The sequence below is a fragment of the Tenrec ecaudatus genome, chromosome 3, assembly GCF_050624435.1.
Source record: "Tenrec ecaudatus isolate mTenEca1 chromosome 3, mTenEca1.hap1, whole genome shotgun sequence".
Taxonomy (NCBI): domain Eukaryota; kingdom Metazoa; phylum Chordata; class Mammalia; order Afrosoricida; family Tenrecidae; genus Tenrec; species Tenrec ecaudatus.
Window position 1 is genome coordinate 91716460 of NC_134532.1, and position 24154 is coordinate 91740613.

Below are 24154 nucleotides of genomic sequence, written 5' to 3' on the forward strand. Positions count from 1 at the left end.
CAACTAAAGACACATGGCTAACTGATGCTGGGTCAATAAAATTGTCTCCATATGTTCAGGCAATCCTACTTTTAAATTGAAATTTTCATTAGTAAATGACAATGGAAACTTTAATGTAACACATTTAAGCTTAATTATGAAAAATAGTTAAAGATAACAAAGGTGAAGTTTCATAATTGCATCATAGATATGTAAGGGTAATAGTATGATTCAGAAAGTTGTGTTGCATTTTCATAGTTAAAAATGACATCTTTGGCTTCAATAGTTTGGAACAAAAAAGGCTTTAGCTCATATAAAAATTAATCCTAAATTATTTCTTTTAAAAAATCATTGAAATTCTTAAGTTCTGCTAAATCCATATATTTAGCTAAAAATCCCATGAAAAAGCATCATCAGAGAAATAAATGACTAATGGTCTTTCTTGATTGCATAAAACTTTAGTAGTTTAAATCATGTTTGATCTCATATACTAGTAAACTTAACAAGACCTTGAAACTTCAAAGATAAGTTTTACAGGAGAAAAAAAGCAACACAAAAACAAACATAAAATAAAAAGGGAAAAATGAAATATATAAAGCATTTCAAGGCTGTAAACAGTCATGAAGATTTATTTGTAGGAAGAATAAACTGCATAACATACCAGATGTTGTATTTCAAAATAGGAGATTATTGGTTTTACTTGTCTGTATTCTTCAGTGCCAGTTAATATCTTGAATGTCCAAACTACTTAAACAATAAATAAAAAGAACCGGGAGTAATTAACTCATGGTCACTACCCAATTTTGTGCTCATTTGCATATTTATAATCAAGTTGAATTTGGTTAGATATGTCTTAAACTAATTTCTGTATTTTTGAAATGATGTCAAAACATGCAAGCGCTTAGATGAAATATAAGTTATATAATTTTTATTAACTTTAAGAAATTATATTATCTAACTTTAAACATGAGAGTGGTCTATATTAGTGGTTTATAACATTAGGACATAAATAATGCTCTTATGCTGGGAAAACTGAGACGCTACATGTTTTCAATAAATAGTTATTTTAATAAAAATATATCACAATAGAAAATTAAGTAAATATGATAAAAATAAATCTGGCTTTCAGTAAACTAAATGTGATAAAATAAAGTTATATAAAAGTTACATAACACTCAATCCATTTATGTGTTTGTTTACCTTGATTGTTTCTCCCTATTATATTCAGTGATAAGACCATAGATACAGTGTAAGTGCTATGAAAGAATAGAAATGTTTTGTTTTTTATTATGGAGAATGTTTCTTTTGAACCCTGTGAATCTAAAAGTAGACCAAGGAATAAATTTTAATGACTTTCTCAAAAACTGTAATCATAGTTGAGACCATTTTGATATACATAAAATATATATGAATTATTTTTTGCGGACCAGCCCCCCAAATATGTATGAATTTTAGCACAGAAAATATTCTAATCTTTGTTTTTAACAGTAATGGGGTACTTTGTCCAAAAATTTTGTAGTAGATACATCACTTCCTTAGAGAAATATACTATACATATATACTCATTGAAAATAATATATGCCTTTTATTTTTCCCATATTTTACTTTCCTGTGGACATATTATAATCTACTATGCTAGTTATTTTCACAGCAATATGTAAAAATAAATAAATAAAAATTTCATAGCATCATTTAGGAAAAATACCTCTTCACGTGTTGGGGAGGTAGCAATTAGCAAACCGACTTAAAAAGTGAGTGTTCTTTGTGGAAATATGCATTACTGTGATCTCACATGCAATCAAGCATATGTACTATAGTTGATTAAACTATGTCAATAATATGTATTTAACTTTTTGACATCTAAGAGTGTCGATGTTTTCTTTTTCATAATTTAAGTAAGAACTTCCACCAATGTGTATTTCTACTGTAAGTAAGTATATAAAATGAAAACAATCAACTTGACAGACCAATACTAGGGAAATGTGGTAATAAATGGGAATAAATTGTGAAACATGTATAAGACATGTAGCCTCCAATAAAAAATAAACAAATGATATATCAATAAAATAACTCAAGGTATTTAAAGGACTGTATATACTTTATTTAAAATCCTTGAAAATAAGTATTTCACATAGACAAAGCTGACATCCTGTCCAATTGAACATGTTAATATTGCCCTTAAGTTCTTAAAATATGATTTTAAATCATTTATCAAAATTTCCTTGACATTTAGAAATGTTTTCCTATTCACAGGTTAGCATGGTTAGAGAATTTCATTTATATAAAATTAGCAACTGGGAGAGAAATTTAGTAACTAGGAAAAATAGAGATCTTTTGTAAATTTGTCAAATAAAATAAAACCTAGCTTGTTAACGCCAACATTCAAGATGAAATTAACCCAGTTTTGTGTACAGCAAGCAACAATGAATACGTACCAAATTCTAAGAAGATGAAAATTATTTTCTTTTCATTTCTAATATCTTAAACTATGTGTTTACTACTTGTATTATAACATCAATGTCACCATTATAGCAACCAAAAAATCACTAGAAAAAGAATAGTAAAAAAACCACAACACAATTCACAATATAATCACCTCAAGAAAGCTTTATCTCCTAACGAAAAAAAACTAACTCACTGCCATTGAGTTGATGACATCTCAGTGTCTCTATAGAACAGGGCAGAACTACCTCTGTGAGTTTATAAAACTCTAACTATTAATAGAGTTAGAAAACCCAGGCTTTCTCCCGAGGAGTGGCACATGATTTCAAACTGCTGATCTTTTTTTTATATAAATCATTTTATTGGGGTTCATGAAACCCTTATCACAATCCAATCATACATCAATTGAGGAAAGCACCCTTATACATTCATTGCCCTCGTCATTCTCAAAATTCACCTTCCACTTGGGTTTCTGGAATCAGCTCATTTTCCTTTTTTCCCTCCCCTTCCCTCCTGCTCCCCCTCCTTCATGAACCCTTAATAATTCATAAATTATTATTTATCTTACACTGCCCAGCGTCTCCCTTCACCCACTTTCCCATTGCCCATCCCCCAGAGAGGAGGTCACATGTAGATCCCCCAGATAGGTTCCCCCTTTCTACACCCCCTTCCGTCCCTCCTCTCACTATTAGTTGTAGGGCTTCATCTGTCCTAGATTCCCTGTGTTCCCAGATCCCAAGTGTACCTCTGTGTCTCCTCTGGTCTAACTAGGTTTGCAAGGTAGAATTGGGGTCATGATAATTTGGAGGGAGGAAGCATTCAAGAACTGGAGGAAGGTTTTGAGCTTCATTTTTGCTACACTGAACCCTGAGTGACACATCTCCTCCCTACTATCCCTCTGCAAGGGATGTCCAGTTGTCTACAGATGGGCATCCAGTCCCCATCACTCACTCTCCTCATTCAAGATGATATGATTCCCGCCCCCACCCCACCCCCTGCCCCACGGCCTGTGTTGCTTGAAACCTGGATACCCTTGGCCCTTCAGGATCACACATGTCGGTGTGCTACTTCCATGTGGGCTTTGTTGCTTCTGAGCTAGATGGCCACTTGTTTGCTTTCAAGCCTTTAAGTCCCCAGACACTATATCTCTCAATAGCCGGCACCATCAGCCTTCTTCACCACACTTATTTATGCACATATTCGTCTTCAGTGTTTATGTGGGGATGGTGATCACACAATGATGGTTTTTGTTCTTTGGTGTCTGCTACCTGATCCCTTCAACACCTCATGTCCACTTGGGCTTGTTTGCTTCTTCTCTGTGGGCTTTGTTGTTTCTGACCTATATGGCCAATTGTTTGCCTTCAAGCCTTTAAGAACCCCAGACATTATATCTTTTGATAGCCGGGCACCATTAGCTTTCTTCCCCACATTTGCTTTTGCACACATCTGTCTTCAGCGATCATGTCAGGAAGCTGGGTATCATGGAATGACCGTTTAGCTGAGCAAGGTGCTATTGTATTGAAGGAGTGCATGCAAGGAGGCCCAATGTCCTCCTGCTACCCTACTACTTAACCTATAAATATATGCACATAGGTCTATTTCCCCCATAATCATAAATATATTTGCATATGTACATGGCTGGATTTAGGCTTCTATGTATGCCCTTTGTCTCCTACTCCTTTTCTCTATTTCCTTACGCTTTCCTCCTGTCCCACTACCATGTTCAGCCTTCATTCTGGTTTCAGTAATTCCTCTCAGTTACCTTGCCTTTGGTCACTCCCTACCAGTCCTCCCATCCCCTTCCTGCCACTGGTTTTGACCCACTCGTTCTTCCCTCGTCCCTGGGTTGGCCAACACCTCCTCCCTTCCCTTACCTCCAACATGCTCATGTCCTTCCGGGACCATTGGTCCCATTATTTTCTTCTCACATTGTTTGTCCAGCCTATCTTATCTAGGTGGACCTGCAGATATAGTAATATGTGCATAAAAATGTGGATGGATTTGACAGCACCAAAGTGGCACATAAGAACATGGCATTGACAGCAACAGCACCGACAAGCTGACAAACAAAAAAGCCACTGACATACAAAATGTAAAAGAGGAGAAAAAAGAAAGAAAAAAAAAACAGCAAAAAAATCCCAAAAAACCTGTTATTAGTTTGAGGTCTGTTTGTTAACCTTTAGGGGTGTTTTCTGGAAAAGTCTGATGGGGTGCCACGTCTTGGCCCCAAAGTCCATCCTTTATTCTCCCTCGGGGCATCCTTGGTCTGCTTACCCCGCTACTCCATTGCACATTCCAAGTGTTTTGCCTCAGTGTGGTGGAGTCAGCTCAGTCGCACATCCCCCACTGTTTCTCAGGTACTGTCCAGTATAGGGCCATGGGTCAGTGCAGGATGTCGCATCTCGCTGTGGGGCTGGCTGCATGGTCCTCTCTGTATAATGGGCCCTTTGAACCCACTTCCTTAGGGGGTTAACTGTTTTCCTCTTTTTGCAGGTCATGATGGTGTTGTAGATTTTAGTAATGAGCCCTTTGTCCGATATGTCATTACTAAAATCCTCTCCCAGTCTGTGGGTTGTCTTGTCACCCTCTTGGTGAAGTCTTTCGAGGTGCACAAGTGCTGTATTCTTATTAAATCCCATTTGTTGATTTACAGTTCACCTGTGTGTGTACCCTTCCCTATTGCAGAGAGCCTAAGAGCTCCCTGGGCCAGTGCTCTGAGGTTAGTCCCAATTCCCTCCTTGATGATCCTGATGGTTTGGGGTTTAACTTCTAGGTCAGGCATCCACCTTGAGTTTATTCTTGTGCATGGGGTGAGTTAAACATCTTGTTTCATCTTTCTACATGTGGATATCCATTGTTTCCAGCACCACTTGTTAAAAAGGCCATCCACCTCCCACTTGATGTTTTTGGGACCCCTGTCGAAGATCAGTTGTCTCTATGCTGATGGTTTTATTCTTGGGCTTTCTATTCTTTTCCACTGGTCTGTGTGTCTGTCGTTGTGCCAGTAACACGCTCAAACTTCTGATCTTGCTGAACGAAGCCCAACATGCAACCACTACAGCTCCATTCCACATGATTGCATCACACTTCCTTTACATCCATTGGCTTCGTATTTCTCTGGCTACTCCTGACTTTGTCTTCACTGTTGTCTGAAGTCTTCTTATCCCTTTAGTTATTGAACTGTGTGTGCTGAATTCTCATGTGTACATGTCTTTGGACAATGTAAGTTTGAAATGATCGCATTTTTTCCTTAGGTTGAATGCCTGGTTCTAGTATGTATATGGCTTAACAACTAAAGAAATTATAATTTGGCAGGAATCAGAAGAAAATACTTACACACACACACACACACCATTCGACAAGACCTCACACATCACATGGATTGACTCTATTAATTGGTGGAGAAAGCTAGGAACTGGTCTAATAGCTATTTTTCATGTGATTGCGGGCTATTCCTATAGTGCAAGGAAGACAAACTTCTTACATGTTTTTACGGGCTCTGGGAGCTAGGATGCTAAGAAGCCTGAAAGAAAGTTGAAAGGGTTGCAATAAACTGTTGCTTTTGTTGTGGGTCATTGAGTTGATTGTGGCTTACAGTAACAAAGGACCAGACAGGACTACTTCATAAAGCCTCCCAGTTTGCTATGTTTATGGCACAGATCTCAAGGTGTTCCCCTCCCCCCTGAAAAGCCACAGGTGGACTTGAACCACTAGTTTTTCACTGAGCCCAGCAATTTGACTTCAGTACCCCACAGAAATCCATTACTAATATCAGATACTTAAATTCCAAAGCTAATTGTTCAAAATAGTGTTATCCTAGCATGCTTACTAAGAGAATTAGACACATCAGAGATTCAAATGTGAGATCTACATTAGTTAGTCCTCAACTGATGAATCATGAATTATAATGACCATTCCTTTAAATTACTGAAATTGGCAGCAGTTATTTCCAGCAATATCTAACACAAATTCCTCAAATACAAATTTCAAAGGACCTCCTAAGAGGGAAAAGTGAATCTACCTAGTACTTCTTTTGTGCACACAAACATTTTTTTCTCCAAAGTTTCCAGTGAGCTTGTCAAATTGATGTCAAGCTTGCCTAATTTGATTTAGTTCCAATGGGAGTGACTGGCATTTTATATATTCAGGAATAAAGATAGTACTGAATTGTTGTGCTGCTCAGAGGCCAACCTGACATTTAGATTCCACCTACTGAATCTTTCTGCCATACTTTAGCTGTCATAATCACTCTAGAGGAATTTCAGTCATGCAAATGATCTTGGCGATTTTCTCTTAATCATTGACCAAATGGTTGGCCATCCAAGTCACCCAGGGATGTGATACACAAGCAAGGCTTGAAGATGTGCTTTCATAATTTTTGGCAGGAAAACCCTATGGAATAGAGTTCTACTTTGGAACACAAGTGTGCTGTCAAGAGTTGGAAGTAACTATATTTACTTGTTTGTTTTTTTATTAATTATTCTAATCTCAAAATTTTACCTAGTTAAATTTCTGAGAAAATAGCGAATTTTCTCTTTTCATAGAGTACAAACTTTAACCTTGTGTGCCAAGGTCTTACAGTTCTAGATTCTGTTTACTCCCCATCCCACCCCTTTCTAAAAATGTGTGTGTATGTTTTCCATCTGAGATTTATTGATTGTATATGAGATAAAAATAAATTAAATGCCAGAATAGAATTGATGTATTCGAATTATGGTCTTGGTGAAGAAAGTACCATCCATTTCCAGAATAACAAACAAATCTGTCTTGTGGCAAGTCCAGTTAGAAGGTTCCTTATGCGTGAGATTGGTGAGACTTTGTTTCATGTACTTTGGATATGTGCTCAGGAGGGACCAGTGCCTGAAAAGGACATGGGGTTTGGTAAAGTAGAGCGTCAGGGTACATGAGGAAGCCCTCATTGTGGTGGGCTGGCATCATGACTGGAGCTATTGGCTCAAACAAAACTACCATGTGGAGAGTGGTGCAGGACTGGACGGTGTTTGGTTCTGTTGTCCGTGGGGTAATTTGGACTAGAAATTGACTCTGCACACCTAACAACTGCATCAGTGACAGTATCTTTCACTCTTTGGTAAAAATTGAGGGCATTTTAGTTTTCTAATATTGAAGTTAGTTTTATATCCTTTCTAGAAATGTAATGTTCCACATTTTATGATTAAACGTGTGCTTGGTTAGTTTTCTTGAACTTAGGGATTGTTTAACAGAGATATTGATGTGTAAAACCACATCAGACTGTGTTCTCTATATTTATATTTTATTGCATTTCATTGATTCAGCAATAAGCCACCACCCATTATAAACCCAAAATCAAACCCCCCGCCACTGAGTTGATTGAGATTCATAGTGACCCTATGCCAAACCCTTATAATGTATATGGTACTTTATTTTTCTCACTTTTTCTCACCCCACTCCCCCACTGACCCCATTCTATTTTTTGCATTCATAGAATACCCACTAGAGTGTGAAAGGCTATCTGTCCATTCTGTTCACTTCTTCTAGAATTTGAATGGGGATTCCAAGTTTGTGACCCGTAAGAAGCAGATTGAGAGGCCTTTCGGCCAAGATGGGAATCTGTGAGTTCAGACTTCTCCATCTTCCTGACTGAGAGTTTAATTGCTTGCACCACCCAGGGAGTGTAAAAGCTAGACTTTTATTTATCCTTCCATTCTGAGTTACACTATCCCTCTGTTCATTTAGGACATTTAACTTCCATTTATTATCTAAATTGTTAGTCTGCTTATCTCTCTATCAGACTAATGCTTTGAAAACACTGCTCTATTCTTAGGTAGTTGCATAAGATTTGGCGACGCCCATGTATTGCTAATGGTGGTAAACAAATGTGTTTCTTCCATCTAAGCTGGTCTCACTAAAGTAAGACTTCAAACTATCAGCCACTTCCATCACTTATGATGTTTATAAACATTAAAGTTAGACAAGAAGTTATAAATGCTTTATAGTACGCATGTATCTTTAAGAAACAGGCATGGCTCTTAAATTTGGAAATATTTTTATATGGTATCATCGTATATACTTTTACATAAATTATTTGTGGATGAATTATTTATGTTATTATTGTTGTTGTTAGATGCCATTGAGTCAATTTTGATCTTGAATTAGCCTCACAATTGATCCTCTGTTGGAGCTCCTTGTTGGAGGCATTTGGAGTCACCTAGTTGAGAGGTCTTCTCCATTTCACGGACCATCTATTTTATCAAGCACAATTTCCTTTTTGAGCAACTGGTCTATCCTAATAACTTGTCCAAAGTATGTGAGCCACAAATTCATCTTGTGTCTAATGCTTGCTTCCAAAAATCATTCAAGACAGATTTGCTTATTCTCTTGGTTGTCCATGGTATATTCAATAATTTTTGCCAACACCAAACTTAAAAGACACCAGTTTCTTCCTCCTTCCTTATTAGTTGGCCTATTTTAACATAAATATGAGGAAATCTAAGTATGGCTGATGTCAGGCACACATTAATTCTCACAGCGACATTTTTGCTTTTTAACATTTCTTTGTATCTGATTTTCCCAATGCTAATCTCTTCATTTCTTTACTGGCATGCCCATAGGCATTGGTTGTGGATCCAAGGAAAATAAAACTGTTGACAACTTCCACCTTTTCTCCATTTATCATAATGCCTTTTAGTCCAGCTATGAGAATTTTTTTTCTTTATGCTAATGTGTAATCATGACATTATTACCTTATCAATGAGTGATAACATAGGGTGTGGTTGGGGGTTTCCGTTATTTTAGATATCTTAGTGGTCCTTAAGGATTGTCTCTCAACTGATCATTTTAGCCCACACATCCCAGTCACCAATCTAACAATCATTTCTGGTTCTTGTGCTAACTTTCTTTTGTTTTCATATTTGTATGTCACATTATTGTTTCAATAATGCCCATGACTATAGGTCTACTTTATACTAAATAAAGAATTTTAGGAAAAACCAAATGCTGGAAAAAGTCAATTCTCAGTGTTTGTTGGAAATAAATCCATGATTGTTTTATATTGTTTTAAAATTGCCTTATGAATTGGGAGTTACTGCATATATCCTATTATTCCATAGTTCCCTCTTACATGATTCTTTTAAAGAAGGTTTCCTGTAAAAATCTCCTTGAGGAATGAACTGCTAACTACTCCCACTACTACGAGTGCTCCGTTTCTTCTGAAGAGAAGGGACCAGGGGGTATAAAAAGCATGGCTTTGTGTGAATTCCCCCCCCCCCACCCTGGGGAAGAAGGCATCCAGTAATACTCTCCCACCATGTTGCTGGTACTGAATTATTGCTGAATAAAAGATAGGTGTAAAGTCTGCATGGATCTGAATGCGAGGCTTTTATTAACCTAACACTAAACTCTTTCATTTTGTTGATGCTATGCGGGTACATAACTCACACATAAATGATTGCAAAGACTAAAATTCGAGGGGCAAATGAGAGGACTGTATATTCATTTGCTTTGGCGCATCGATTACAAAGCCAGATGTTAAGAACAGATGTCAATGAGCTATTTTTCATATGCCTGTTTTACAGTTATAAACTCTCCATTTATCACCTCAGATGGGAACAGTTAATTTGACAGTGAGTGTTTTGGTTATTAGCCAATTTCAACATGAGTCCTAGGTTTTTGAAATCTGATGTACAAAGATGTGATAAAAAAAAAACTTACAATGGAAGCACTGTTAACTTAATTCTGGGCTTTGGAGTTTACCAACATATATAATGAAATGGAAATGAATGTTCCCTCTATGGTGAATAAGCATAAATCCAGGGTTGGCAAAGAAGTAATGTAAATGTTTTGACTGAAAATCCAATTATAAATTTCAAATAACCCAAAGTCAGAACCTTGGACTGATACATGACATAGTGAGTTTTGCTTATTTCTTATGTGTGATTGTAATAACAGTGCTTGCTAAAAATCCTTTGAGCAACATGTCTATAGAGTTGGCTGCAAATTTCAGTTTATATGCAGAGAATATTATATTTCAAATTGTGTATTATCTATATTGACATAATAATTATAAATAAATCAACTATTTACTATATTATCAAAAGAAGCTTAAGAAACAGACAAAATAGAAGACTATACTTTAAAATGTATATGTATAATTATTAGAACATTAAAAATTACTTTAGCCTATGCCAAAGAGATTTTGAAACAACTACATGAAATTGATTATTATTATTTTATTTTATTAATATTGAATCAAATTACAGATTGAAGGGAAATGCAACTTATTTTTTTCCTATTTTCTTGTCCACTGTTATTTCGGTCACTTGTCACACTTCCTGTTCTTCAACCTAGAATGAACGCAAATAGCTATTTTGATCCAGAGGCTGAAAAAGTGAATCAAGCTTTACTGTCAGAGAGCTCATCCTGCTGAAAACAACTTAAGCTCTTTTCAAATCTTTATATAGATTGGTAATTTTGATACATGCAATAAAATTTATTTGAACAACTTACCCTTAACCCACTGCTGTGTTAATTGAAGCTGCTATTTTCTCTGTATACTGATTACAGTAAATAGCACATTGAAGATAGAAATTGCTCTTATCAATTAAATGATGTGATAATTATAGGTCAGCAAGCTGTTTTCTCACAAACTTTAATAGAGTTTCATTGGATAGCACAAATATAAGTAGAAGAGAAAAACAAAAAGTAATTCCTTCTATAAAAACTGTGTTGAGTGGTTAGAAAGTTTAAATATAAGTGTATTGTACAACAATTAAATGTATACCTGATAAGATTCAAGACTGTTGTAGGAGGGACATCATTAAGTGCTCAAAATCTTGTCAGTTATCATTGTGTTGAAACATAATTTAGGTTCTAAGTTCTCTTTTAAAAACCAAAACTAGGACAGGCTAGGTCCAGGAGGGAAAAATTGCGACACGATGGGACTCACCTGTCTGGACCTCCTACTGCCAGACCAGAAAATTGGGAGGCAAGGTGAGGGAAGTGGGGAGGTGGAGTCCTGAAATTAGAACTAGGGTACCAGGGTCTCTCCTGAACCCCTTTTTGCGTGGGATTCCCATTCACAAAGCAAACCAAGAAGACTCTAAACTCTAGCTTTGGCGAGCACGCGGGTGCTGGCTAAGCCCTAGCCAGTAGCAGCAATGGCTCCAGACTGACGCCCAAGAGGGGATAGAATCCTAGACAGGAGGTAAACCCCATGCTGGAGCTCTCCATGTGGTTGGCTGCCTTGAGCTCACAGGCTGGGAGTGGTGGTGGCAGGTAGCCATAATTTAAAATGGAAAAAAAAGTAGATTTTTACCTCAGGTAGATCGCGGTGTGGGAGAAAACAGGCGCAAAGTTGGGAGTCCAGGGGGTGGATTTAGTTCCAATTGGCTGAGAAGGAAACAACTCCCCTGATAAGCTGGATTTCCCCCAATGGGGGTCAGTCTGACAGCCCCCAAATCGGAGCACATCACAAGCATAAAAAAGGGTGAAATATATATTATTGCTTTAACACTCAAACCCAAGTCTGATTGCTCAACTCCTAGAAGCCTGTAGGCAGGAGGCCCTTAGTATAAACCAACATAAGAAGAAACCTAGCTAAGGTATGCTGAAACTCAGCTACAGGCCTTGCCAGCTCTTTGAATACCAAAGACCCATGGTAGCAAGTGTCAGTTTCAAACAGGAGGGAGCTACAGCCCAGAGACTGTGGGAGACAATTAATTTGATTTGATTCTAGCTGGCCAGGGGGATAAAACAACAACAGAAAAAAAAAAAACCCTCTGATCTAGTAAGCACCAGTAGACTAGATAGGGCAATAAGCACAGCTTCACTCTCAGTGATTCTACACATAGCTGGGGAGGCCCTGTTTGTCCTTGGGCCCTAGATGGGGTTAGGTGTACACCCCCCACCCCCTCCCACCCGTGTCTTACCTGCTGCAGTGCCACATACAGCACAAGGCAGGTACATCAGAGAACTCCAGCACTCAAGTGACGCCTGGCCAAGGGTGTGACCTTGCCTTTGAAATAATCCCACACCACATCTGTGGAACTCCACATCAAACGGGTACAACACCCCGCTACCTTGAGGAAGAGTTGGAACTCCTCAGCCTCACGAACAGGTGATCAAGCCTCAGGTATCTCCTTACCTACTACTATATTTCTTCCTCTCTATTCACTAGCCCTTCTATCTTTCCCCCCGTACTCTGTCTCAGTGAGCTCAGATTTGTTTTGGGTTTTTTTTTTCTCTTTCTTCTTTTTCCCTCTTTTTTTCTCTTTTTCCCTCTTTATTCTCTTCTCTCCCACTCTCTCCTATCGTATTGCACTACTGGATTCCAAGTCACTACCCCTCCGCTTAGGACAAATCAATCCAAATAGCAGGAGGGAGTCAAGCCTGCCTTCTGTGAGAGTGCTGTACATGACACAAGATAGTTGAAAGAAACATTTACGCTGCACTGCACTGCACTGCTGAGAAAACCTCCTTTAAACCTCTAAGATGATCTTGTCAACTGGGGCAATTCTGCGTAGCACCACTGGCTGCCGGCATTAAAAGGACCTACTAACCCGCCATTGTAAGGCAGGGTCTAAACCGCTCTGGCCCCACATCCAAGCAATCAAGGATCAGCTATCTATTTATTCTTTATTTCTTCCTCCTCTCTCTCCTCCCTCTTTACCATCACAGCCAAGCTTAGTGAGCACAGTTGGGGTTATTTCCTCCTTCTTTCTCTTTATTTCCTTTTTCCACTTTCTGTCTTTGTTCTCTTCACCTCTCTCTCTGCTTGTATGATTCCCTCTGCTCCATCTCATTCCGTTCACATGCCACTGCTGGTTCCCAGACCCCTACACTCTGCCTAGGGCAACCGTGTCCTCCCAGTGGGCAGCCTGACCCCTCAGACAGTGCTACACACAGCACAGCACGGGGTCAGCTGTTTCTTTAAGTATTTAAAAAATTTTCTCTCCTTCTCTTTCATTTTCTCTTCTATTTCTTTCTTTCTGTTTTTCTTTCACGTTTTCTTCTTTTTGCCTCTTCTGCAAGCTCTTCTTTATTTCCTACCAAAGCCTCAGAGGATTTAGTTCTCGTTTTTAGTTGTTTTCTATTTTTTTTTACTCTTTTGACTTTTGTATACTCTGGGCATTTTAGTTGTGTGTGTTTGAGTGGGGGTCAGTATGCTTGGCATTGTTGCTCCAGTCTGTATCTTCCTCTTTCTCTTTTCCCTCTCCTTTCACTCTCTTTCCAATCACAAGCCACTAGAGCCTTCAGGCAACTCCTCTCTGCCTAAGGCAACTCTGAAGGCCCAACTGGGGGAAGTCCCACCCTCATTTATTGGTTTGGCAAGCGGCTGGGGAATTCACAGCAGTCCTTTTCCACACATCAAGGAGCAGGGTGTTCTCCCCTACAAAAAGTGGGAGCATCCCCAGCCTAAATCCTGAGGCCCTACAAGTGACTGGGGAAACGCCTGACCACCACTTGTGGGGCTCCACGCTACTGCGGGAACATCCACCCAACTTCCAAGGTGATCTCTCTGTCCACAGCAACTACACTGCCAGATACAGAGCTCTACACCAAGGAGGGGCTACCCGAATGTCCTCCTCAGCACTATAGTTGCAGAGAAAAACACCACAGACCAGCCAAGGTACTCCAAGGACTATGAAGCATACTTATATATAGGCCAGTGAAGAGACCAGTCTCACATGAGAGGAATATCCAATACACATTACAAGTAACAGAATACTGGATGACAAGGGTAAAAGTGAAACCACAGTAAGATAAAGCGATACCTGCTGGTAATTCATAGAAGTACTCATATGAATCCCCCAAGAGAGAGCCTAGGGCTCTTCAACTCAGGGAGATGGCTCCAGGCTCCCCTAAAACAACACATAAACATCAACTGGTTCTAACAGCTTCAATGAAAAAGCAGGATAAACAGAAGGCAATTCCAGAAGAAGTCATGAACCTAATGATGGGCATAGAACAGAAAGGCAAGTGCAAAATGGGCACAGGGAAATAGCTACTATATACAAACACTCCAGGGGTGAGGTCCATGTAGTATGGCAGGGGCCAGACCAAATCCAGGGGTACATGTGGTACATATGGTAGCCAACTAAAAAGGGGGTGGAGGTAGGAAAGGGGAAAGAAAAAACTAAGATGTGTGATGGGGAATAAGGCACTGACCCACCTAAGGGAAGGGTATTGTCTGTGTCTCCACAGAGAAAGAGGGGCCAAATATAAAGCCAGTGCCAGATGAATGCAGTATGTCATCAAGGAGTGGGGAGCCAGTGTCGGGGCTTGAGGGCTTGGTCCTCCTATCAGCTGCGTGGACAACTGCCTTTCACCCCAGAAAAATTTACTTGAGATGACAGCACTGAAGCTGCAGCTAGGAGAGAGGGGCATGTTTGATAGAGCAAATGGGAGCAAATGAAGGGGGAGGAAGATAGAGTGAAGCACATCCTGGCCCATCAGGCCGGGGGATGATATCCCCGCTCGGAACAGCCAATGGACAGTGTGGACAACATGGCTGATCCCACTATGAGACATGCCATCCCTTGATGGACCAGGGCCCTAAAGGGGACAACACTGGAGACTCAGTGTCGGGACCGGCCCAGACCGACACTGCGACACTGAGGCAAACCACTAAAAGCGTGCAGCAGAAGCAACCGTGGGAGCAGAGCAGGGAGCCCCTGAGGGAGTACAAAGGACAGACTCTGGGGCCAAAGCATGGTCCCCATTGGACTTGACTGAAGGACATACCTAGAGATCAAAAATCAGACCTTGATCTATTTACAGGTTTTTCTTTCTTTTTAAATTTTTTTCTTTTAATCAATTTATTCTTCTATGGTTAATTGGTTTCCTTTGATGTTGTCATCTCTGTGTTCCCTATCTTGCTATGGCTTGGTTTTTGGTGCATATTATTATCTCTACAGATTTATCTAGATAAGATAGACTGGATGAATAATCTGGAGGATAAAACAATGGGACCAATGGTTCTGGGGGGACATGGGAGAGTGGGAGGAGGGGGATAAGGAGGTGGTGCTGATCAACCCAGGGACAGGGGAGCAACAAGTGATCCAAAATCAGTGGCAAGGAGGGTGTGAGAGGCCTGGCAGGGATTCAGCAAGCGCAAGGTAACCGAGAGAAATTACTGAAACCCAAATGAAGGCTGAGCATGATAGTGGGACAAGAGGAAAGTAACAGGAAATAGGGGAAAGAACTACGTGATAAAGGGTATTTATAGAGGTCTAAAGATGGGAATGTACATATGTAAATATATTGATATAAGAGTGTGGGGAAACAGATCCATGTGCATATATTTATAGGTTTAGTATTAAGGCAGCAGATGGACATTGGGCCTCCACTCAAGCACTTACTCCATGCACGAGCACGTTGTTCTAGTAAATTGGCATTCCTGGATGCACACCTTCCCAACACAATTGCTGAAGAGAAATTTGTGCATAAGCAAACGTGGTGAAGAACGCTGACATTGCCCGGCTATCAAAAGATATAGCATCTGGGGTCTTAAACGCTTGAAGATAAACAAGTGGCCATCTAGCTGAGAAGCATCAAAACACACATGGAAGAAGCCTGTCTGACCAAGAGGTGTAGAAGGGACCAGTTATCAGACATCAAAGAACTAAAAATCATATCAGTGGGTCCCTACCTTCCTGATAAGATTACTGAAGACAAACATGTGCATAAGCAAATGTGGTAAAGAAAGTTATTGGTGCCTGGCTATCAAAATATATAGCATCTGGGGTCTTAAAAACTTGAAGATAAACAAGCAACCATCTAGTTCAGAAGCAACAAGCTCACATGGAAGAAATACACCAGCCTGTCTGACCACAAGGTGTAGAAGGGACCAGTTATTAGACATCAAAGAACTAAAAATCATATCAGTGGGTGCCCACCTTCCTGATATGATCAATGAAGACAAACGTGTGCATAAGCAAATGTGGTGAAGAAAGCTGAAGGTGCCCAGCTATCAAAAGATATAGCATCTGGGGTCTTAAAGGTTCGAAGATAAACACGTGGCCATCTATTTCAGAAGCAACAAAACCCACATGGAAGAAATACACCAGCCGGTGTGACCACAAGCTGTCGAAGGGATCAGGTACCAAGCATCAAGGAACAAAAAAATCATATCATTGTAAAAGTGGGTGAGTGCAGAATGGAGACACAAAGCCCATTGTTAGTCAACCGACATTCCCTTACTGAAGGGTTGTTGGGAGGAGATGAGCCAGTCAGTGTGCAAGGTAGCAATGATGAAACATATACCTTTCCTCTAGTTCTTAAATGCTTCCTCTCCCCCACACTCATGATCCCAATTCTACATTACAAATCTGGCTAGACCAGAGGATGTACATTGGTACAAATATCAACTGGAAACACAGGGAGTCCAGGACAGATGACTCCTTCAGGACCACTGGTGAGAGTGACGATGCCTGGAGGGTGGAGGGAATGTGGGGTTGAAAGGGGGAACTGATTACAAGAATCTATGTATAACCTCCTCCCTGGGGGAGGGACAGCAGATAAGAGGGCAGGGGCAGACATCGGACAGAGTAAAATGAAAAAAATAATAATAATTTATGAATGATGAAGGGTTCATGAGGTAGGGGGAGTGGGGGAGGAGGGGGAAATGAGCAGCCAATATTAACAGCTCAAATAGAAGGCAAATGTTTTGAGAATGATGATGGCAACAAATGTACATATGTGCTTGACACAGTGGATGTATGTATGGAGTGGCATAAGAATTATACAAGCCCCCAATGAAATGATTTCAAAAGAAAAAAACTCCCTAACTAAAAATGAGTGGGAAAGGAAAAAGGAAAAAAAAGAAAGGGTTAATGGGGGAACAGGGCACAAGAGAGGTAGAGAGGGACCAGACTTCAAACCGGTGTGCTAAGATGCTACACACTCACATGACACAGATAACCAGAAAGAGGTCTGTGGGACCCCATCCCAACTATGTGAACCCCCCAAAAAAATGCACATCAGAAGACAGAACTGAAGCTGTAGCTCAGGAAGTGGAGCACTGCTGATCAGGAGCAAATAAAGAGGGAAGGAGACAGAATAGAAGACATCTCACCCACTAAGCCCCAAGGACGATATTCTGGCTCAGAGAAGTCCATAGGGTCGGCCCCGCCCTGAGACATGATGTCCCTCACTGACCCATAATGTAACAGGGGATCTGGTGGGGGAAATGTGCCTGATTCAACCCCACCGCACCAGGGAGAAACACTAAGGATGCGCAGTGGAGCAGCAGGGAGAGCAAAGCAATGAAGTCCCTGGGGAATACCAAAAATAGACTTTGGGGACAGGGCATGGCACCCCCTCAGACATGACTGGAAAACACTCATAAAGGTCAACAGTCAGACCTGAAACTACTTATAGGTTTTTCTCTTTTTTTACTGTAGACTTTTCTTAATTGCTGTTGCTTTTTGTGTGTGTGTGTGTGTTTTGTTGTTATGTTTTGCTTTGCTTTGTTTTTGTGTTTATTATTGTCCCTGCATGTCTACCTAGACAAGATAGGTGGGATAAATAATCTGGAGAAAACAGCAATGGGACTGAGGTTTCTGGGGGGACATGGAGACTGGTAGATGAGGTAAAGGAGGGGGTGGTGGTGCCAACAAACCTAGGGACAAGGGATAAACAAGTGATCTAAAATCGATGGCAAGGCAGGCAGATGATGCCTGGTAGGGCTTGATCCAAGGCAATATAACCAAGAGGAATTACCAAAACCAAAAAAGACTGAATATGATAGTGAGACAAGAGGAAAGTAAAAGGAAATATAGGAAAGAACTTGGAGGCAAAGGACATTTATAGATGTTGAAATACAGGCATGCATATATGTAAATTCATTTATATATAATGATAAGGGAATAGATCTATGTACATATGTTTATATGTTAAGTATTAAGGTAGCAGACAGACATTGGGCCTCTACTCAAGTCATCCATCAATGCAAGAACACTTTGTTCTAATAACCCGGCAATAAATGAGACTCCTTTGAGGTTCTATCATTCTATTTGTGATCAAGATAAACATGATCCCATAAGTTAAAACAAATAACATAAATATAACACCTATCCATTCTTGAGCTTTGTTTTTACATCTGCAGTCTCGAGAAACACATTCCTCTTCTATTCGCAATTTAATTGCTTAAAGTTGTCTTAAGAATTTTATCTGCATGAAATTTTCTGTAACCACAAAATAACTCTCCAAAGATATCATGATTAAATTATCAGTAAAATTTTTCAAATGCTTGGAATTTCAAAATAGGACAAAGAGCCAAAACGTTATTTGTCTGACACCAAATGTGTGTTTTCAAAATGCAGTTAGATGCCACATAGGCTTTTCTGCTCCTTACTTTGTTCACGCTCAACAGAAAAACTGATTTTCTACACACACCGACTCACACAGTTTATGGAGTCATGTTGGCTGAATTGAGTTATGGTAAATAGGGAGGAAAAACAGTTGGTTTTAATATTGTTCTCGAAATTACATTGCAATTCGTCTATTTTTATGAAAATACTTAAGGTTGATGTTTCTGTTAATGAAACTTGTTTTTTATTTGTTTGTGTGGGCTTTAACAAACAAATATATTCCTTCACAGTTTACAGACTAGATGTCCATATTCAGGGTGCCAGCTCTAGGGAACAGTTTTCTTTCTCTGTTGGCTCAGGAGGAAGGGCTTTGTCTCGGTTCAATGTCTGTAGGGCCAGCATCCCTTGGGAATCTCTATGTCTGGAACATCAGTTCTCTGGGTCTCAGAGAGATGCTCAGCACAGGGACATGGAGTGAAGCCTGCTTTCACTAAAAATAATAACGTAGGGAGTGTGGGGGAGAGATAGAAAGAGAGAGAGAGAGAGAGATTGAAAAGAGGAGAGACTTCAGCACAATGAAAAGAGAAAAAACAATCTGAAACCTGTTTTTAAGGAGCAGATTTTGTTTTCATTCAATAGAGTATAAATTTGATTTAATCATGTTTAAATGTGATGTTAACATTTTATTAAAACCATATCTAGAAACTGAGAAAAGAAATTGATTAAAAATTGGATGAAGAGAGCATGGGACATTATTGCCTTGGCTTTAGTACTATAATACCATATAAATTCTAAAAAATATTTACATTCACTTAAATTCAAAAGAAAAAAATTTCTTTGGATAATTTTTGCCATTTTTAAAAATTATTTTTTTCATTTAATTAAGAGGGTATATGCCCTTTAATTAGGAGGCTCAATTATTATTTTACCTGGAACGATCTCCCATTATTTTTAATGCACTTAAAGTATTAAAGGAGATATTACCAAGCTCAAAAATATATACAAATTAGTCAAGAGAATGAATAGATTAGACTACATCTTATGTAATAATTAAAAGAAGTTCAATGTTTGAAAATTGATTTGATGGAAAGTTTCAAATATGTAAAGGGTTCCATTTAAATATTAGACTTACAATTTACAATCCAATAAGGTGAAATAACTAAGAATAAAGGGGATATATAAAAAGAATGTATAGGAAAATATAGGAGCCCTGCTAGTGTAGTATGATTGTTACGTGTTGGGCTGCTTCTCAGAAGAGTTAGAAGTTTGCACCTGAAGAAAATCAAGCTTTCTGTGGCCATAGAGGCTGAGGTCTCAGAACCCTTGCAGAGGCAATTGCCCTCAGGCCTGTATGGTTGCTGATGAGTTTGAAAGAACCAATGACCGTGAGTTGGGTTTGGGTTTAGATTGTGAAATGTTTTGAACTTTAAAGATTTGTGCAGTACACATTTAGAATGATCCTAAAATGGAATGGACAACTTACTTAGTGGTATGTTTATTTATATACATATTTATATTGATCTGAGAAGATAGTCTATGATTTCTAGTCTTTTAAACTTATTAAGGTATGAGTTACAGCACAGAATATGGTCTCTCTTGGGAAATGTTCCAGGTGAGTTTGAGGAAAATGCACACTCTCATGTTAGACTATTTTATTGATGGCTATTAGATCAAGTACACTGAAGGTGTCACTCAGAACAAATGAATCCTTACTGATGTGTGTCTGTTTGATCTATCAATTTCTGGCAGAGAGATGTTAAAGCTTCCTATAGTAGTGGGTTTAAATATTTGTCATCTTGGTTCTATCAGCTTCTGATCTACAAATTTTGATGCTCTTTCATTAGGTTCATTCAGGTTTAGGGCTGTTATGAATGCTTTGTCATTATGCTACGCAAGTCTGTATGCCTGATAATACTGGTTCTGAAGACAGACATTCACAAAGTTAATATAATTAGTCTGTGTTGTTTTTTTTCTTAATAAATGATGGCATGATGTATCATTCTCAACCCATTTACTTTTACCGAGTTAGTAGAGATATCATAGCAATCCATAATTCAACCACATCAGGCAACATTGTACAATAGCTACCACAATCAGTTTCAAAACATTATTTTCCTTCCTGAACTTCTTGACATCAGTTTCCTTTTATTGTTCCCCAAACACCTCCTTGTACCCACTGAAATCCTTATTCTACCTGCTGTACCTAAAGGTTCATCACTCCTAGGTTTCATATGCAGAAAAACACAAAATTCAATAGGGTGGCCCAATAGACATAGCATATCTGAGATTAAACCCTAATATGAACAATTAAAAAACAAAAAAATACAGAAAATGTTGAAAACTAGATCAGGCCTAATGTGTATGGGGGGCGGGGTCAATTGACAAGGTTTTAATCATTCAAGGGGGCGGGGTCAATTGACAAGGTTTTAATCATTCAAGGGGGCGGGGTCAATTGACAAGGTTTTAATCATTCAAGGGGGCGGGGTCAATTGACAAGGTTTTAATCATTCAAGTCAGGTTCATCATTTTGATCTTCTATGGTCATCTCTCCAGTGTACTCTGTTTGGTAACCACGTTCCTCCCTGCCCTCTATAATGGATAGAGGGAAATCACCCGAGCCTTACTTCCTGTGCCGATCCTACCTATGTATCTTGGGCTCCCACTGTCATCCATAGCTTTCTGAAAACCGGAATCTCACGATTTAGGCTCTGATACTAATCCCTTCTTCAATTTCAGATTATATGATTTACAATCCTTTGGCGACTCATGGTGGTATGTTTCTTCCATGTGAATTTAGTGGACATTTCACTTAGATGGCCGCTTGTTTAGAAACAAGACTTTAAGACCCACAGATGCTAGTTTACCTGATAGCTGGACACCACCGAATGTGTTTCACCACACTTTGCTCTACCTTCCATATCTTCTATGTTCCCTTCCTTTGGGGAAGTATCAGGCAGGGCCATAACATCAGTATCAATTATTCTTAAATAGGAATTAGTGTGAGCCCCAAACCTATTCCTGGGTATGCTTTTACTTTTACTTTAAAAAAAAATCTCTTTGTTCCCTTTCAAACATCGTTGCTAATTTATGTGAAAGAGTCTTATCAATCACCCCCTAAGGTATAATTATCTTGCATTCACATCATCTTTGATTAACCTCTGGTACTAATTTTTTAAAGCCCTGTTGAGAGAGGGATATTGGGCCAATGTAGGGTAACTACATATTACAGTACCTGAATTATTCACATATACAGAATCTATCCTTTTGTGGCTAGACACATTTATACAAATATGGGGGTTAATTTTCAGGGGAAATGTACAATAATATTCACTGAGAATGCTTGTCCCAGGTTTGCTGAAATAATGTATACCTCAATGCAGGTAAACAGGGCATTGATATAGCAAGACTCCGTTTGTCCGCCTACCAACGGTTCACCAATCTTGGTGCACAGCTGTCTTCCACTTCCTCAGACACCATGGACTTTCCATCTTAAATCTTCAGCTTACAAGTGTGTCTGACGTCGAGTCCAGTTTATTCAGTGGAGTTTCTGCATCAGATGTCACTGATGTAGCATCTGAGAATGCTATGAGCTTTGAAAATCCAGGAGATAATGCCCCAGCATTCCACAACACCTGGCCCGGGTCTCCAGGATGTTCCCCAAAACCTGGGTTAATGTGGCTCATTTGGTGCATACCACCAGGGAACCCCCCACTAGGATCCCCCAAAATATTTTCAGTCATTCTTGCACCCCCAACTGGAGATCAGTCCTCCCACTTTTGCTGCCAACAATTATGCATCTGTGCTCCCTCAGAGGTGTTTGCTCCTTTTCCCTCTCCTGTCTTGATTTTCCCATCAGTATCCTTATGGAATCAAAATGCTGAGTTTTTCTCTTAAAATGAAGCTGGTAATTCATATCAACTAACTTTTGGTTAGCAGGTTAGTACTTAATGATTTTGCCATAAGGACACCTTAGACGATTTAGTTCTAAAGTGAGTTTCTCATAGATAACACACAATTGGTTCTGCATTTTTGTGTTTGCTTCTTTTTCAATCCACCTTGAAAAAATTGATGACATTGATATTTGAAATGATTCTTAGTCCCTACAGGGTCTCTATGAGTCAGAATTGACTCAATGTCAGTGAGTTGCTTTTGTTTTATATTTCAGATTATATATACCATTATACCCTGTGTTATACACTATACATTATGTACCACATTTCAACTGTCACCCAATAGATGCCTATCCATAGCAACCAGATAGTGACCCTCGTGAGTTTCCCAAGTGGTAACGTTTCACTTTACAGGAGTAGAAAGCCCCATCTTTTCCCGAAGAGTTGCTGGTGGTTTACAAATGCTCGTCCTGCAGTTTGCAGCCCAAAGTGTAACCACTCTACAACCAGGATGATGATAGATCCTGTGCGTTAGGTGTTAGGTGATATGAAATTGTGCACATATATTAGATATAACATTTGTATTATAACTTCAGTTCTAAACACCAGATTTGCAGAAGACTACAGCTAACAGTGAAAGCTGAAGAATCCACTAGCAAAGTGTACAAATGGATTAAGTCTTCGTTGAATTCTTATCACCATTAATAGTATATGTAAACAGTCTTTCCCTGAAGAGTATATTAGAATGTGGATTATTATCACTTCCTAGCTAGCCCAGGCAGCCTCCTTTAGGGGCTTGTCTGGGTGTGTTCTTGATGGAAAGTCGAGTAGTGGGGACAAATAGTTATGGCATGCTCTGATTGCCTTGGTAGAGGAGCTCTGGACATATTTTTCAGGCTTTGTGTCTAAGCACAGTATGTGTGTCCCACTCAAGGCCCTACGCACATTTCTGTAGTCCTACCTGGAACTATGATGCATCGCTCTGCCACCACTCATGCTTCTGTGACAGTTTCCTTCGTCCTCCCACATCCCATGGAAGCCATCAGTTACCTGTAAACCCTTAGTTGTTTTTATGACCTTCTGCTAATCGCTTCCCTTATCCAGATGATGTCTTTTCTTTGTCCTACTTAAAATTTAACAAAAATTCGCCTTAACTTTAAAAATAAATGATTTGTATAATAGTTGGATTAATAGCCATCTCATTTCTATTTATTTTTTCAGTTTATTTGCATTTGCTTTTTAAACTGCCTCACTACCCTTATTTATTTTCTACTTTGCTTGGTTTGAATTAAACATTTTATGTAATTCCATTTGATCTCTTATTTTATATTTTATACATTATCCTTTTTGTGACTTTTTTTCAAATATCCCTTATTTTGTAAGCTTTATATATATAATACTTTTATTGGGGGCTCTTACAGCTCTTATCACAATCCATATTGTCATTCATTGTGTCAAGCACATTTGTACATATGTTGCCATCATAACTTTCAAAGCCTTTTCTTCCTACTCGAGCCCTTGGCATCATCTCCTCATTTTTCCCCTCCCTTCCTC